General features: G+C 42.1%; 1 long non-coding RNA gene across 1 annotated transcript in view; it reads right to left on the reverse strand.

The window, feature by feature from the left end:
* The window catches only part of LOC138165171 (uncharacterized), a 36,913-nt gene extending 22,588 nt beyond the window's left edge, over nt 1-14,325 (reverse strand). Inside the window, exon 1 of the long non-coding RNA XR_011169291.1 lies at nt 13,967-14,325. This is a non-coding gene — a long non-coding RNA (uncharacterized lncRNA). The remainder of the gene's footprint in view (nt 1-13,966) is intronic.
* Nucleotides 14,326-17,924: the final 3,599 nt, after the last annotated feature.

The following is a 17,924-nucleotide window of genomic DNA, read 5'->3' on the forward strand; positions in this document are numbered from 1 at the left end:
CTATCTATCTATCTATCTATCTATCTATCTATCTATCTATCTATCTATCTATCTATCTATCTATCTGTCATCTATCTGTCTGTCTGTCTATCTATTTATCATCTGTCTGTCTATCTATCTGTCTATCTATGTGCTGATTCCTTTTAGAGAATGTAAGTTCCTTGAGGGGATGGAATTATTCCTTTTTATCTCTGTATACTCATTGCCTAGGATAGTTCTTGACATATGGTAAGTGCTTAATAAGTGCTTGAGGCAGCTAAGGTGATACAGTGGACTCCTTAACATGATGTGTCTTGTAATATTAGGCACTGGGCCAGAGATCTGGGATTGTGCTGTCTGAGAGCATGGGTCTAACTGTCCCAGGGGAGTCTGGGTCCTGGAGGGGCTTAGGAAGAACACAGGGACCTTTCCTGTGAACCATCTTCTATGAAGCGATTGATTTGGAAACATTCCATAATTACATTTAAACATGTTACAGCCTTGCTCAATTAGCTCCAGTGGCTTCCCTTCACCTCTAGGATCAAACACAAAGGCATTTCCTATTTGTACATCCTTGCAGAAGGAAGAGTGATACAGCTTAGTTTGTTTTTTGCCTATGATCTTGAACAGCAGCCACATCCCAGAATTCAGAGGTGTAGCCCTAACTTCAGAGCTGAAGGGACCTTCGAACTTACCTACTCCAATCCTCTCATTTGGCAGATAAAAAAGGGATCCCAGAGAGATGAAGTAACTGGCAATAGGTCCCAGAGCCAAGATCTGAACTCAGGTCCACTGACTATAGGTCCAGCATTCTTCTCACTGGACCAGTAGCTAGACCAATCATAATTGCATACAATAGGGCTATATCCTGACAAATGGGGTGACAAAGAAAAGCCAAGTATAAAAGGGGGAAACTGAGGTAAGCCTTTAAGGGAGCTAGAGGTTGCAAGACAAAGAGATGAGAGGATAGAATATTCCTGAGATGAGGACGTCTGCCCAAAGTCACAGAACTCACAGTTAGAAAGCTGAATTCTGGGATGAACAAGGAGGCCAGTTTGACTAAAATAGAAAATTCATGAGAACGGGTAGCAGGTAATCATAGACTCATAACTATAAAGCTGGAAAGTAACTCAGAGACAATCAATGTGCAGGCATAAGGAAGTAAGGAAGGGAGGAGGGAGGGAGAGAGGAAAGGAGAGGAGGGGAGGGTTCGAGAGGAGAGGAAAGGAGGGGAGGGGCGGGGTGGGAGGAAAAGGGAAGGAAAAGAAAGGAACAGGGGGAATAGATGGGGGGGAGCAGAATGTGAGTTTGTTTTCTGACTCTAGCGCTCTGCCATATTGTCTTCCACAGAGCAATCTCAAAAGTGGAACTTTGTCTCAGGACACTGGTGATAACCATGCCTATCAGGACAGTTACCTGTCTTATCTCCCCTGCTGCCAGAGACATGATTTAAGGAGGTTTTCCCAATTTATAATTAAGTACTCGTAAAGTTGTGCTCATGGCAAAATCACACTCCATATCTCATGATCCAATTTTCAACACAGCCCAAATCTTGGCCTTTCTTATCAGCACAGAACGAGGACTTTCATGACCTGCCTTCACTGCTGTTTATTGTCTATGGTTTCTACAAAACCTACAACCCAAAGCTAGCTCATTTCCCTCCCTTCTCCTACCTCACTCAATCCTTCCAATGTACAGTGGAGATAATAGTAACTGTGACCCAAAGACATCCCAAAGCATCCCCCATGGTTCTGCCCAATTCTCATCTCCATTGCCTCTCTCTTGGTTCCTTTCACTGGAACTGGGCTGATCCAGGAGTACTTTCTGATGATTTAAAATACGCATCTCAAATTTTTTTCTGTTTATTTATTGTTCCTGGGGAATGGTCTTGCTGATGGCAGTAGAGCATATGGATGTGACAGAGACCATATGAGAGCCGAAGCAGCCTTCACTCTACAGGCAACAGACGCCCCAGGACAGTATCCTGACCGCTTCATTTGGCTGGCAAGAGGAAAGCAGGCCAGTCACCTAATGGTTAACATTGATGTTTTTTTCTTTTTCTTTTCCTTTTTCTTTTCCATTTCATTTTCATTTCTTTGTTCAAGGCAACCAGAGAGCTAATGGTGGGCGAATTTATTATGCTCCATTGTTGAGCTTGAGGAATGAGTACCAATTCTTCCAGGTTCTATGTTCGGACTCCCACCTTTGTCTATTTTATTTTGCCATTCTTTTTGCACACATCCAACACATGCTGAGGTTATTGAAAAGCACAGATTACACGGAATTCAATTTGCATATCTATTCAAGGGGCCAATCCCATAGTCTTGGCTCAGGCAAAATGCCCACTGACTAAGCTCACCCTTCTCATTGGCATGAGCAGTGGCTTCCTTTTCATTGGCTTCTAGTGGACAGGAGGCTTCAAGCTTAGGGTGCTTTCAAAAGCTTTATGCAAGGAGTTTAGAAGGGAGGTTTTTGTGTTTTCTGTAACCATTCTAAGGATCTAAGCTAAGGGATCAGGGTAAAAATGACTGCCATGAGTATCCTTTCAAAGACTTATATGGGAGTCAACACACTGGGGTACAATGAGTAGGATTTGGAGACTGAGGAACTGGGTGTCTATGAGAACAGACAGTCTCAATATGAAAACAGCTAATCCAGTTTTTTTGTTAAAGATCACGTGATTAACTTGAGGCAATGCTCAGACTTAAGCCAGGTATTCTGGTTCCTGGCCTCTTCATCCCAATTAATTTTATTCTTCCTTCCCTCCTTCCTTCCTTCCTTCCTTCCTTCCTTCCTTCCTTCCTTCCTTCCTTCCTTCCTTCCTTCCTTCCTTCCTTCCCTCCTCTCTTCCACTTCACCACATGCCAATGACCTCTTAATTGTTGAAAATAGTGTTTTTTTCCCCTAGCTTCCATCCCCCTTGATTCTATAGTAGTTACCACTGTTGTCTCATTCCTTCTTTCATGCCCTTTGTCCTTCAATGGCTTCTGTGTCATTGTTTTCTTCTGGTCTTCCTCTGAGTTCGTTGAACTGTTGTCCATCTCCTTCAAAAGTTTATCATCTTTCTTATGCTGCTTACTTGTAACTATACTCTAACACTCTGCCTTTGTTTCCTATCCTTCTTTATCTATGCCATCTCTCAGTCATTTACATCTATCCATTGGGATGCTGTTATTTGGCCCTGCCTTCATGCCTCCTATTGGTATTGCCACAGCTCCCAACTCACATAGACTATGGCACAGGGTGTCCACCCTGGTCTGTACTGAGTGTCAATATTAAATTTTGTGCTGGTTCCAGGCAACTTTGGAAGGTGGCACCCATCTTAGCAGTAGCCAGTTTATACTTGAAATTGTGCTTGATATTTTTAGCGTTTGAGTTTCTAAGTGAGAGACCAAGTCAAAGCCAAGAACTAGAATTTACAGATGGGATTTATCCTCGACTGGCAAATGTGATCGATTTCTTGGTCCTCTCACTTTCTTGGTTATGAGACTGCTCGCTCACAAGTCTTCTAGACTTGTAGTGGTATGTAATAAAAAAACAAAAAGCATTTGCTTAGATCACTCTATGAACCAATGCATGAAGTCATCACAGAACATTTATTAAGCACCTGCCATGGTCCAAGTTCTGTGTTAAGCACTGGAGACATAAAGAAAGGCAAACCAGCAGCAGCAGCAAACCCAAACCCAAACCAGTCCTGCTGCCAAGGAACCCATGTCTTATAAGACGGAGAACTTGGAAACAATTGTATGAACAGGATATGGCAGGAATGAATTAGAGGTGATCACAAAGGGAAGGTGTTAGCATTGAGGGGGATAAGAAAAGGCTTCTCATAGGTGTAGATGAGGAGGGAGAAGGTTCCAGGCTGAAGGACAGTCAGTGAAAACGTGCATGGTCTGGTGACGGGTTGATAGGAGGAGAATAGAAGACCACCAGTCACTGGTCACAGTAGGGAGGAGGGGTAGGGAGTAAGGTGTGAGAAGACTGGAAAGGTGGGAAGAGATGAGATTGGGGGGGGGGCTTGGGAAATCAAATGATTTTTTTTTTGCATTTGGAAGTTTATTAATAGAGCCCTTAATGCTTATTCATTCCTCTTCTTCCAACAACGTCCTGGCATCATTAAGCCACACATAGGGTTAGATTATATGTGAGAGTCAGAAGGGGCCTCAAAAACTAGCCAGCCTGATGGCTACATGAACAAGAATCTTATGGTTCAATGGAAAGAACACTGGCTCTGGAGTCAGAGGCTGGGTTCAAATTCCACTTTGACACATTGCCTGTGTGACCTTGGGCAAATCACTTAATTGTCTCATGCCTCAGTTTCCTTATCTGTAAAATAAGGGTGGACTAGGTAGCTTTTTTCAGCTGGTTCTTTCCTACCTTTCTATATTCCTAGGTCTCACTCTCTTCCATGTAATCTGTCACTCAGTGACATGGAATTTCTTGGTGTTTCTCAAACATGTCTCCATTTCCCACCTCTGGCTTCTTCCCTATCTGTCTCCCATGACTGGAATGCCCTCCTTCCTCACTTCTGCCTCCCAACTTCCTTCAAGATTCAGCTCAAATCCCATATTTGTCAAGGGATCTTTCCTGATCCCCATCTCTCTACTGCTAGTGCCTTGCTTCTGACATGACCTCCCATTAGTTCAAGACTGTCTTTTGACTTTTTTTTGCATCCTTCACACTTAGCACAATGCCTGGCAGAAGGTCATCCTTTTATAAATGTGTGTTGGCTGATTGACTTGCAGTTCTGTATCTATGATCGAATCATTCCTCCATAATTACCTTGGCAAGGTTGTCATTCAATTTTCTTTTAATGTACCAGGAATTATTTTGTTCCTGAGAAATAGTGGCTTACATTTGCATCAAACTTCATTATTGCAGAAAGGAAGAGAAGACGCAGAATGTAAAAAAGCTGGAAAGAGATATTTGATTAAAAGAGACTCTCCCTTACATGAAATCACAAGAATTGCAAGCCTGCCTTGAAAGGCAACCTGAAAATAAAAGGCATTTGTCTCAACACCTTCTGCATCCATGGGTGACTCCCAGCTCCACATGTCAACCGTCAAGCCATTCATTGGGCTCTAAGGGATGAAGTGGTAGTGGCAGCTAGGCAGATGCCAAATGGAAACGAGCCAGGAAAGAACAGAATTCATTCTCAGCCTCTCAGGGTGGGTGGGGATACTGAAGGGACAAAGAGACTCACCTGCTACCTGGTAAGTGGGCAGTTTCCTTGTCATGGACAAAGCTGAGTACCCCCTAATTTCTGGGGCGGGGGCGAGGGGGGATGGTCAACCTGAAAATCGTAAGAGATTTCTGCTCTTTCTTCTTTCCCAAATCTGAAAGCTCTTTCTGCTAATCAGACTCCCTGATAAGAGAAAGACTTAGAAAATTCCACCACTTGTTAGTAAGTGGTATGTGTACATGGATGTAGGTGTGTGTGTGTGTGTGTGTGTGTGTGCTCCTGCGAGTGGCTCAGCCATCCATGCACTACATACAGTCTGACAATTTCAAGAAAAAAATATAAAGAATATTGTTTTTTGTGTGTGATGGATATTCATGAACTTAAAAAAAGACATTTGACTAAGTAGGAAAAGACATGGTTCTACCAAAGGCATTGTTAGTCTGTCAGTCAATAAACATTTATTAAGAATCTGGTATGTTCAAGGCACTGAGCACTAAGGTGCAATAGTGGTTTAAATCTTGTCTGCATTAACATTATCCAAGAAGCAAACACTAGGTTCAGAAGGGGCACCCATGATAAGAGAGCTAGAGAGCACCAGCCTTGGAGTGAGGGAAATCTTGGTTCACATTCCACATCTACCAAAAACTAGTTGTGTAACTCTGTGCACATCCCTTAACCTCTCAGCGTTCTATCATTTGAAGTTTATGATGGGTTGCTGATCAGTATTCCTGCAGGTAATTCTCACAATAGGAGTGATAAAGTCAAAGATGCAGCACAAACAGCAAAACTCAACCCAACTATGGGTTGGTGGATGGCACATTAGGTTTGGAGCCCAAAGACCTGGATTCCAGTTCTCCTACCTCTCTTACTCACTCATTACCTGGCCTCAGGCAAATAACTTCTCTTAGACTCTGTTTCTGAACTTGTAATGTTGGGATAATAATATTGATATCCCAGGCTTGTGAGAATCAAATGCCAAAATGTATGTCAAATCTAAGTGTGATTTCACCTTTGCTTTCTTCATGCATCTCCTTACCTGATGTTTTTCTTCCCACAAATTTTCATAGACCATTGGGACTAAACCTCTTTTTGCCTGACTTTGTATTATTTGTACCTGTGTGAAGGTCATTTGAGGGCAGGGACACTTTGATTTTGGTGTTTGGACTGCCAATGACCAGCACAGTACCTTGTACAGACCAAAGGCTTATTAAACGTTTGTTGATTTGAAATGCCCCTAAGAAACTCCAGGTTCCATGAGCTTGGGGCTCTGTTCTTCTATTTTTGCATCTCTCAAATGGACCACAGAGCCTTGAAGGTCATAGGTGATATACAAATAAAATTTGCCGAATTTTACTGAATTCATTCAATAAACAATTATTAAGCACCGATTATGAGTCAGGTACAGTGCTAACCTTACATTTCACACTGGGGATACAAAAAGAGGCAAAATGCAGCCCCTCAAGGAGAGGCAGCTAGGTGATGAAGTGGATATACCATTGTTCCTCGAGTCAGAAGACCTGAGTTCAAATTTGGCCTCAGACATTTACTAGTGGTGTAACTCAGAGAAAATCACAAAACCCTGCTTGCCTCAGTTTCCTCATCTGCAAAGTGGGTTGGAGAAGGAAATAACAACTTACTCCAGTATCTTTGCATAGAAAACCCTAAATGGGGTCACATAGAGTTAGACATGAGTTAGACACAGGGAGTTAGATGAGCTTATATCCAATGAACTGGATGCAAAACTACAACCAAGTCATTTGAAGAAATAAATAAATATTCACAAAGAAATTGAAAAGGCCTCACATCCTTTCCAAAATCTTTCACTATGATTTGGGAGGCATAATTCTGTTCACACAAAAAAATAGAATTATGATTGGTTACAAACCCCACAAGGCACTTCTCTTTGGGCTCTCAGTTTCTCATTTGTAAAATCTCCCTATCATCATTTCAATAGAATTCCATTCAACTCAGCGTCAGAAATATTGCACTAGATAAGGCATGGAAGACATGGAGGACAAAGAGATGAGTCCCCTACCTCAGTCCTAAAACATAGTTTGGATGGACATTGATAGACTGGGAAGGAATAGACAAGGGGCACCGATATGATAGAGAGTCTTGAGTTTAGAGCAGTTGAAGATTATTAGAAGAAAACAGATCTGTTTATCTTGAAGAAGAGAAAGCTAAGAGCTGGGGGTGGGGAATGAAAACCTCTTTATGCTTTTTAAAGGCTGTGAAGTGGAGGAGGGGTCTTTTGTTTTGCTCCAGAGGACTGAACCAGAAGCAATGGAGAAGATGTTGGCAAAGAATGGAATTTAGGTTTGATGTTGGCAAAACACAGCAAAACAAAGCAAAACTTTCTAACAGTGAGAACTGTCCTAGAAAGTAGAATGGAATACCTTTCCCAACACCCTCTGGCCTCCACTTCTAGTTTCCTCTGTGTATATGTGTGTGTGTGTGTGTGTGTGTGTGTGATCTTCACCCACTAGATTGTAAGCTTCAAATGTCTGGCACACAGTTGGTGCTTAATTAAAGACTGATTTTTAGTAGGTTCCTCTTCTTGAGAAGCTTTGAGAGAAGGCTAGAGATATGTTATAGTGGTGGTGGTGTTGGGGAATATCTTGGTATGGGTTAGACTTGCTGAAATCTAGGACTCTTCAAACTCCAAGATTCAGTGATTCTTAAGGAGTTTCCATTCTACTGGGGGTGGTGGGGGGGTGGAGAAACAACAAATTTGTGGTATGTAAATTCTAAACACAGATAAAATAAATACAAAGTAATTTTAGGGGGCAGTGGTATTAGAAGTTGGGGAATCAAAAAATGTTTTTATAGGAAGTTTTCCCTAAGCTTAGCCTCAACGGGAGTTAAAGCTACAAGAAGCAGAAGTGAAGGGGGTGGAGCCAAGATGACAGAGAAGAAGAACAAATTTGGCATGAGCTCTCACTCCAGGCATTTCCAATACATGTACAAAATGACTCTAAACAAAGTTTAGAGCTATAGAACCCACAAAGTGACAGAGAGAAACAAACCTCCCACTGAAGGCAGCCTGGCAGGCAGACAGGAAGGGTCTATCGCAGTACTCTGGGAGCTGAGCACAGCGCCCCCATGAGCCATGTGGTTCTGACTCCAGTGTGGCCCCGACCAGTGGTGGCCAGAGCAGACTTCAGGAGAGTGAATCACCAGCAGCTGTGGCAGTTTCCAGACTTCTCAACCCATAATCGCCAAAGACAAAGTAAAAGGTCAGTGTGGAACTCTGTTGGAACAGGGAGGATGGAAGAGTGTGGTCCGGCCCCTGCCCCACGTTGAGAAGCAGCACAGGCACAGCAACTGTGCTGTGTGGCTGCCTCTGGAGCTCCTGGTTGTGGATTGTAGGGGTACCAAGCAACCATTCAGAGGGTATTTGCTCTTTCTTTAACCTGCTTGCCTCTGGATTGCAGTCTTGGGTGGTGGTCCTGGGGTCTGTGGCCAGTGAGCCAGAGCTTGTGGGGGCTGTAGAGATGGCACCTTCCTAATAGCTCCAGCAGCTGCAAAAACCCCAGCGATTTGGGACAAAGCTCTGTTCATTCTGGAATCAGAGTTCAACCATGGCAAAGAGTTCAAAAGTCAAGTAATTGGCTGACAATATGAGCAAGCAGAGGAAGTATAAGCAGATGATAGAATCCTTTTTTGGGGACTAAAAGCCTCAAGGCATGGAACTGGAGGAGGACAACTAAGTCAGAACTCCTGCATCAAAAGCCTCCAAAAAATATGAATGGGTTACAGGCCATGGAAGAGGTAAAGAAGAATTCTGAAAATCAAGTAAGAGAGTGGAGGAAACAGCCTGCTAAAGGAGACCTAAAAATACACTGAAGAAAATAACACCTTAAAAAACAGACTAACTCAAATGGCAAAAGAGGCCCAAAAAGCCAGTGAGGATCAGAATGCCTTAAAAAGTCGAATTTTCCAGATGGAAAAGGAATTTCAAAAACTCACTGAAGAGAATAAATCCTTCAAAATTAGATTGGAGCAATTGGAAGCTAATGATTTTATGAGAAATCAAGATATTATTAAACAGATCCAAACAAATTAAAAAGTAGAAAGCAATGTGAAATATCTCATTGGAAACACCACTGACCTGGAAAATAGATCCAGGAGAGATAATTTAAAAATTATTGGACTGCCTGAAAGCCATGATAAAAAAAGAGCATAGACACCATCTTTCAAGAAATTCTCAAGAAAAATTGCCCTGATATTTTAGAACCAGAGGGCAAAATAGAAATTGAAAGAATTCAATGATCTCCTCTTGAAAAAGATCCCAAAAAGAAAATTCCTAGGAATATTATAGCCAAATTCCAGAGTTCCTAGGTCAAGGAGAAAATACTGCAAGCAGTCAGGAAGAAACAATTTGAATATTGTGGAAACACAATCAGGATAACACAAGACCCTGCAGCTTCTACATTAAGGGATCGAAGGCCTTGAAATATGATATTCTGGGGGTCAAAGGAGTTAGGACTAAAACCAAGAATCACCTACCCAGAAAAACTGAGTATAATGCTAGAGGGGAAAATATGGTCAATCAGTGACAGAGGATTTTCAATCATTCTTTTTTTTAAGCAATTGGGGTTAAGTCACTTGCTCAAGGTTACACGGCCAGGTGTTTCTGGGTGGATGCTAAGTGTCTGAGCCCGGATTCAATCTCCAGGCCATCCCAACACTGGAGCCGGTGCTCTTACTCACTGTGCTACCTGGCTGCCCCTCAACCATTCTTGATGAAAAAATGAGAGCTGAACAGAAAATTTGACTTTCAAATACAAGACACAAGAGAAGCATGAGAAGGTAAACAGGAAAAATAAATCATAAGGAACTTATTAAAGTTGAGCTATTTATATTCCTACATGGAAAAATGATAATTGTAACTCATAAGACTTTTCTCAGTATGTGGATAGTTGAAGCGAATATATATGTATATATGTATACATACATATATGTATATATAGGAGGGTATATGTCTATATAAATATATATGTGAGTACATGTTTACATAGACATAGGGCACAGGATGAGTTGGATATAAAGAGATGATATCTAAAAATAAAATTTAGAGGTGAGAGAGGAATTTATTGGGAGAAGGAGAAAGGGAGAAATAGAATAGGGTAAATTATCTAATATAAAAGAGGCAAGAGAAAACTGTTACAATGGAGGGGAAGAGCAGGAAGGCGAAAGGGAATTTCAAATTCTCATTGAATTTGGCTTAAGGAGGGAATAACATACACACATAATTGGGTATCTTACCCTACAGGACAATAGGGGGCAGGGGGTAAGAGGGGGCATGATAGAAGGGAGGACAGATTGGGGGAGAGGGTAGTTAGAAGCAAACCTTTTTGAAAAGGGATGGGGTCAAAGGAGAAAATAGAATAAGTGAGGGGCAGGATAGAATGGAGGGAAATATAGTTGGTCTTTCACAATATGACTACTATAGAAATGATTTGGGTAACTACACATGTACAACCTATATTGAATTGCTTATCTTCCCAGTGGAGGTGGGTGAGGAGGGAAGAAGGGAAAAAATCTAGAACTCAAAGTTTTAAAAACAAATGTTTAAAAAAAAGTTGGGTTTTTTGCATGCAACTGGGAAATAAGATATACAGGCACTGGGGTATAGAAATCCATATTGGCCTACTAGAAAGTTAGGGGGGTGATGGGGAGGATATATATAAGAAAGAACAGATTGGGGGAAGGGGTATTCAATAGGCCTGCTATTTTGGGGTGGGGGTTAGGGGAAAGACGGGGAGAAAAATTGTAACTCAAAATCTTGTGAAAATGAATGTTGAAAACTAAAAATAAATATATTTTTTGAAAGAAGCAGAAGGGAGGAAAGGGCATCACAGGAAAGGGGGACAGCCTGTGTAAATGCACAGAGATTGGAAGTGTGGGATGTCATGCATGGGGAGCAGTAAATGCTGCAGCCTGGCCCAATAGAGAGCCAATGAGAGAAGGCCTGGTCAGCCTGGAGAGCTCCTCAAGCTCTGAAGTCTGTAATCCTGTGCTGTGGCAGCTCATCCAAGAAGCAGAGAAATGGGCCCACAGGACTTGGTCCAACAGTCTTCCCATCACTTCCCATCTAGTTAGGTCACATGTAAGAGAGTCCAACAACAAATTTGTCTTTTTTGTTGTCCTGGACCTTGTGGAACCCATGCTTAGCTTAGCTGAACTCTGTCTCTGTCTCTCCCCCCCCCGTCCTCTGTCTCTCTCTCTCTGTGTCTCTGTCTCTGTCTCTGTCTCTGTCTCTCTCTGTCTCTGTCTCTCTCTCTCTCTCTGTCTCTGTCTCTCTCTCTCTCTCTCTCTCTGTCTCTCTCCTCTCTATTTTTGACAGGAGAGAGAGAAGAGAGGAAAAGAGAGGAAGAAAGAGAAGAGAGGAAAAGAGAGGAAGGAGACAAAGAGACAGAGCAAAAGGCATCTCTGTCCAATCTCATAAGAGCTAAATTTGATGGGCTTTTCCTGTTCCTCAACCTTGCTTGCCTCTCATCAGCTTTGAATGCTCAACCATTCCCTCCTAAGGATTTCATAAGATGATGTATGTAAAAATGCTTTGAAATCATAAAATGCTTTAAAAATATAAGGTTCCTATGTGTGTATGCACATGGTAGGCTGCAGTAGACTCATCTTCCTGAGTTCAAATCTAACTTCAGACACTTACTAGCTATGTGACCCTGGGCAAGTCACTTTACCTTGTTGGCCTCAGTTTCCTCATCTGTAAAATGAACCAGAGAAGGAAATGCTAAGTATCTCTAGCATTTCTGCCAAGAAAATCCCAAATGGGACACTGAGACTCAAGCACAATTGATAAAAAAATAAGACAGAAGATGACTGGAGAGAGAGACAGAGAGATGGACAGACAGACAGACAGAGAGACAGAGACACACAGAGAGAGACAGACAGAGGCAGACAGAGAGACAGACAGACAGAGAGAGACAGAGAGACAGAGGGAGGGAGGGGAGAAGGGAGAAAGAGGGAGGGGGAGAGGGAGAGTAGAGGAGATGAGAGGAGAGGGCAGGGGAGGGGAGGGGACCGAAGCAGAGCCTCTGGGAGAAAGTCGATGCCACTTACCTGGTAATTATTTTCTCAGGCTCTAATACCCAGCACATCTACCTCTTGCACAGACATCATCCTGACTTCCACATCCTGTCACAGGGTCTGCTTTTCCCTGGACCCCACAGATCAACCTTTGTTCTTTGGAAATGGCACCCAGAGTTTGTTCTAGAAAGGTTTTCCTAAATATGTTCAGTCTGTTACTAGCATACAATGGAGAAGTGCAAATGAGAGAGAGACAGAGAGATAGAGAGACAGACGGAGAGAGACACACACACACATACAGAGAGACAGAGAGAGATAGAGACAGAGAAAGAAAGAAAGCTATAGAGATAGGTCAGATCTAATTTTACAGATGAGGAAACAGAGGCGCAGAGAAGCAACTTTCTGTAGATCACATTGGTGATAAATTGCACAGCTGAGATTTGAACCCAAATCTAAAACAATTATTGGTTCCAGTAGACCCCTTCCGTGTAGCAGAATCTTTTCTTTCCTTTTTTTTTTTTTTGGAGGGGCTATTGGAGTTAAGTGATTTGCCCAAGGTCATGCGGCTAGTAAGTGTTAAGTGTCTGAGGCTAGATTTGAACTCAGGTCCTCCTGATTGCAGGGCTGGTACTCTATTCACTGAGCCATCTAGCTGCCCTCAGAATCTTATTTTTTAAGTGGAAATGTACTTTATAAAATCTCAATTTTCTCTCTATATCTGTATTCTTTTAGGGTAGAAGTTTCTCCTGGGTGAAGCTGTCTTTAGAACTCTGTGCTTAGCACATGGCCCCTGCCTTAGGTATGGGATGAGCTCATGTTTCTGAATTGATTAATGGAGACACTGGGGCATGCTCAGAGAATGAGGAGAGAGAGCTTTCCGGCACTGTCTGTTAAAAATGATTGCACATGTATAACCTACATCAGATTGCTTGCCATATTGGGGAGAGGGGAGGGAGAAAAAATTGGAACTCAAAATCTGATAAAAAATGAATGTGGAAATCTATCTTTACATGTAATTGGGGAAAAATAAAATGTTATTAAAATGCTATTAAAATAAAAATAACATTGAATTTCGAGGCACCAAATCCCAGAATCTCCAAGTTAGAAGGAGCCTCTGAAGTCAGCTTGACCAGCTCATCACGTAAGAAGATATCCCTTCTCTAGCATCTCACATAAGTGACCATTTAGCTTATAGGGTAGAAGTTTCTCCAGGGTGAGGCTTCCTTTTTTGAACCTAGCTTTTTCTTAAAGGATTCCAGTGATGGGGAACTCATGACTTTATGAGACAGCCCTTCTCACAATATCATGTAGAATCAAAGATTTTACAGCCAGAGCAGAACATAGAAGTCTTTCACTCTAAATCCTCAATCGACAAATGAGGAAACTAAGACCCTAAGCAATGAAATGAGTCACCCAAGGTCACCCAGGTATTAAATAACAGGGCTGGTGTTTAAATCAGTCTCCCTGACTCCAAATCCATCATCCTTTAAATATTCCCTCATCATACCCAGTATTGTGGTATACTAGAAGTCCAATGTTGTCAGAGAAACCAGGATTTCTATCCAAGCTCTCCTATTTGCTACTTTGGTGATCTTGGGTAAGTGACCTCTCTGAGCCGTAGTTTCCTAATCTATAAAATGAGGGAGTTGTAATGACCTTAGAGGTGACTCCTAAGCCCATTTCCAGGTCTAAAACATTGATATGATGACACTATTTGTGTCAATCCACCTTGACAAACTGCCTCAACCTACTTACCTGTGAAATGGAGAGGTTAGGATGAATGATCTTTAAGGTTCTTTCCAGTTAAAAATCCTCAGGCTCCTGCAATCAGCTGCCTTGATTTTCAGAGGAGAAAACTGATGGCCAGAGGAGAGACCAGCCTTAGGTCGTAATTACTTTGAAAACCTCTGACCCCTGCATCCAAGCTCTTTCCCATCCCGCCCTAGTTGTCTCCTGGCCAGCATAAAGGAGCACAAAGAGGGAAGGCATCCAACAGCTGTGATGGTGACTGGGAAATCTGCCTTGGTGTGGAAAATGAGAAACAACCCTCATCCACATCCCCCGCCTTCCTTTTCCTTTCCACAATTCCCTTCCATGACGATGAGACTTTTCTCCTTGGAGGCTACTCAGGCATCCATCCCTGTGCCAGGAAGGGAGCCATCTGGGTGGTGGAGTGGGTGCAGCGTGCCTTGGGGGGCCTTTAGCCAGTTCACTTGAAAGCCTGGGTCTGTCCTGTCCCATCACCCAGCAGCAATGGAACATTTGTTCCCTGAAGGGTCGGCAGGTTGCCAGCAGCAGGTGTCGTTCTGTCCTCTGGGAGGGAGGCAGCAGGCATGGGCATTGATGTGTGGCCGAGACAAGATGGTGCAAATCTGCTCTCCTCGTGACGGTGACAGCATCTGGGACAGCGCTGCAAGCCACCATTCTGTAACCATTAAAAACCAGTTGCAACCCCTTTCATAATAATAAATTAAAATATCACTCCAAATTATTCTGGTTTTGTGAAGCAAAAAAAAAAAGACACAAAACAAACAGTGTTGGACCATATGTTATCAGTTGGGTTGTCTATAAAATTGATAGGATTGTTGGTAATTACAGAAAAGCTTTATGGCGGCTTTTCAAGATGTGATTTTTCATTTCTCTTAAAGAACTGCTCCCCCCAAATTTTCTCCCCTTCCAACAGGCAAAGAAATGGGGAACCAAAAGTGGAATAATGACTAAAATTCACAGAATAATAGCGTATGGTTTCTGCTCCCTGGAAGTCTTTGAAAGACTGGTCCGCTCTTTTCAGGGGGATCAAACATGGTAAGCCAATGATACGTGATCTTTCTCACAGCTGGTATGCCTCTGCACCTCTGGGAATCTGGGGATCCCTTCAAAGCCCATCTTAGGTCCCATATTTTCTGATTACACCAAATGGTTATCCTCTTCCTCTTGAAATTAATTTGTTTTATTTTATTTATTTGCTTATTATTAACTTTTAAGCTTACGTAGGATCATAGACACGGAGCTTAGGAGTGATTCATCTGAACCCTCTCATTTTACAGATAAGACAGAGGCACAGAAATATCTTGCCGCAGGTCATGCTGGCTGTAAGTGTTGAGGATTGGCAGTTTTGCTCTCATTCTCTGATTCCACATCCAGCTCTCTGTACTGAATGCCTACTGGTAGAGTACAAGTTTCTTGAGGGCAGGAACCATTTGGTTTGTGTCTTTATCGTCAGTGTAGAGCAGAGTGCCTGGTAATTAGGAAGGGCTCAATAAATGCTCACTGAATGAATAAGCATTTGATTGATTGATCAAATAAAAAAATGATAGATGATTTACTTGTTAAACTCAATTCCTCCTGAAGGGATGCATTCTCCCATGGAAAAGTCCTGATTGACAGGAAGTTTTTCCCTTGTACTCTTCTGAAATCTGCCCCTGTTTGATTTGCTTCCATGGCTCCTAGTTCTGCTTTTGGGGGCCATGCAGAATGAGGTTCATAGCTCTTCTAAGACAGTCCTTCTAATGCTGAAAGACAACTTTCCTGACCACATGTGCCTCCAAGTTTTCTCTTCTGCCAGTTAAGAGGCCTAAGATAGCACACTGTCACTAAACGAATGGACACTGGAGCTGGAAGGGACCTTGGAACCTGATTCTCCCCCTATACCAACATCTGCCCAAGCATCACCATATTTGTTTTACAAATGAAGGGACTGAAGCTCCTTATGTTTCAATGGCTTACCCAAGGTCACACACCTGGTCTAACCAGTAGTAACTTGGATACTAGTGACCAATAGAGTTTTCTGACTCTAGGAAGTAAGTCCATGACGGGGACTGTTTTAGATGCCATAGGCTTGCATGCACTCCCTAGGCCTGGGAACATGCCCTGTATTTGACAATGGGGTTGAGGAGAGGATAAAGCTCTTCAGCTTAAATGTTGCCTGGGATTTCCTGAGCTGGTACCAAGTCTCCGTATGTCAATCTGTGCTTAGAGATCTCCCTTGAGTCATAACTCCCCACCTCCTACCCCAAGTGGATAAATGTCTTCCCCATTAGAATGTAAGTTCCCTTAAAACAGGGGTGTCCTGTTTACTTGTATATGTATTCCCGACAGAGCACATACTTGGTCTAATAAGTGTTTAGGAAGTGCTTGACCTATCCATCCATCTTCCTACCTACCTACCTATCAATCTTATGTCTTTCTATGATCTATCAAATTTTCTGTTGACCTATGTATATTTATTTCTAAGATATATTGATTTTCTTCTGTGTTGGTCTAATGTTTCTTCTCTCACACACACATGTCCATCTATCTATCTATCTATCTATCTATCTATCTATCTATCTATCTATCTATCTATCTTTCTATCTATCTATCTATATCTATCTATCTATCTACCTGTATGTCTGTCTGTCTGTCTATCTATCCATCCATCTACCCACCTATTTATCATCTCTTCATCATCTACCTACTTCCCTACCCAAGCTCTAACCTGTAGAGCAGGATCCCAGTTCTGGCTTTAGGGGTTGACAGGGGTAGGGCCTATGCAAATGATGGTTTGACTACTGAGGGTCACATAAAGACTGCCCACCTCTCTGAATCTCCCTGTACCCTACAGCAAATGCTGTGCCACTGAACCAACCAAAAGGGTACTCCATCAGGTCAGATTACAGGCTTCTTCTACCCTTAAGATCAGTATAGAACTTCCTGCTCCACCACAGTTACCTAGCTCTTTGTTTTATTGGCCAATTTCTGATTATTATTTACACCTAGATACAAAAGGCTTCATAACCTGTTTTAGAATCGTCAGGGTCCTTTAGATTTTGAGTTAATTAAAAATATTTTTGAGATTTTGAGATATTTTGAGAGAATAAAAGCAAAATAAAAAGAAGAAAAATGCAAATAGAAAAACAGTCTTCTGAAATTAGCCTAATTGACAGAAAGTCGAATGATTCCTTGAAAATGATGGGTATACAGCACATCTTATGTGTATCAGATGGGGAATGACTGGCTTGTGAAAATGTCCATGATTCAATTTAACGACAGTAATAAAGTCTAAAAATAAAAAAAAATAACAACCCTCTATTTTAAAAGCTGGGGACTTTGGTTTCTATAGGTGCCCATGAGTGTTGGGGGATTAGCGTAAAAAGAGCTGGATATGGGACCAGAAGAACAAAAGCATTCCAGCCCAGTTCTGCCATTGGGATGGTTTGAGAAAACCACATGACTTCTATTGGTCTCACTCTCCTTATCTGGAGGATAGGCTGATGGCGTTCCTTTGACTCTAAGAATCCAGCCTGGATTTCAATCCCATCTCCCCCTTTCACTTCCTGTGTGACTCAGGGCAAATGATTTTTTTGTGCCTTTGTTTCTTCATTTGTGAAATGGTTAGAATGTAATAAATTTAGACCTGGAAGGCACCTTGGAGGTCATTGACTAAATGACTCATTTTATAGATTAGGAAACAAATTTAGACTTGGCTTAAGGGGAAAACGAAGACAAAACAAAACACTTCCTATCAATTAGAGCTGTCCCAAAGGGGAATGGTTTTCTTTGGGAAGTAGGGAGTTTCTCTTAATTAAAGGCTGTCAAGTCAAGGCCTGATGACCAGTTTTCAAATGTGTTACTTGCAGTGGAGATGCTTTCAGGACTTTGAGTTGAACTAGATGGCTGCTGGGTTGCCTTCCAACTTTGATATTTTGTGATTAGAAAGGAAAGAAGGAAGGAG

The sequence above is a fragment of the Petaurus breviceps genome, unplaced genomic scaffold (assembly GCF_028583685.1).
Source record: "Petaurus breviceps papuanus isolate PSGF00001 unplaced genomic scaffold, PetGlider_PUasm1.0 208, whole genome shotgun sequence".
Lineage (NCBI taxonomy): Eukaryota > Metazoa > Chordata > Mammalia > Diprotodontia > Petauridae > Petaurus > Petaurus breviceps.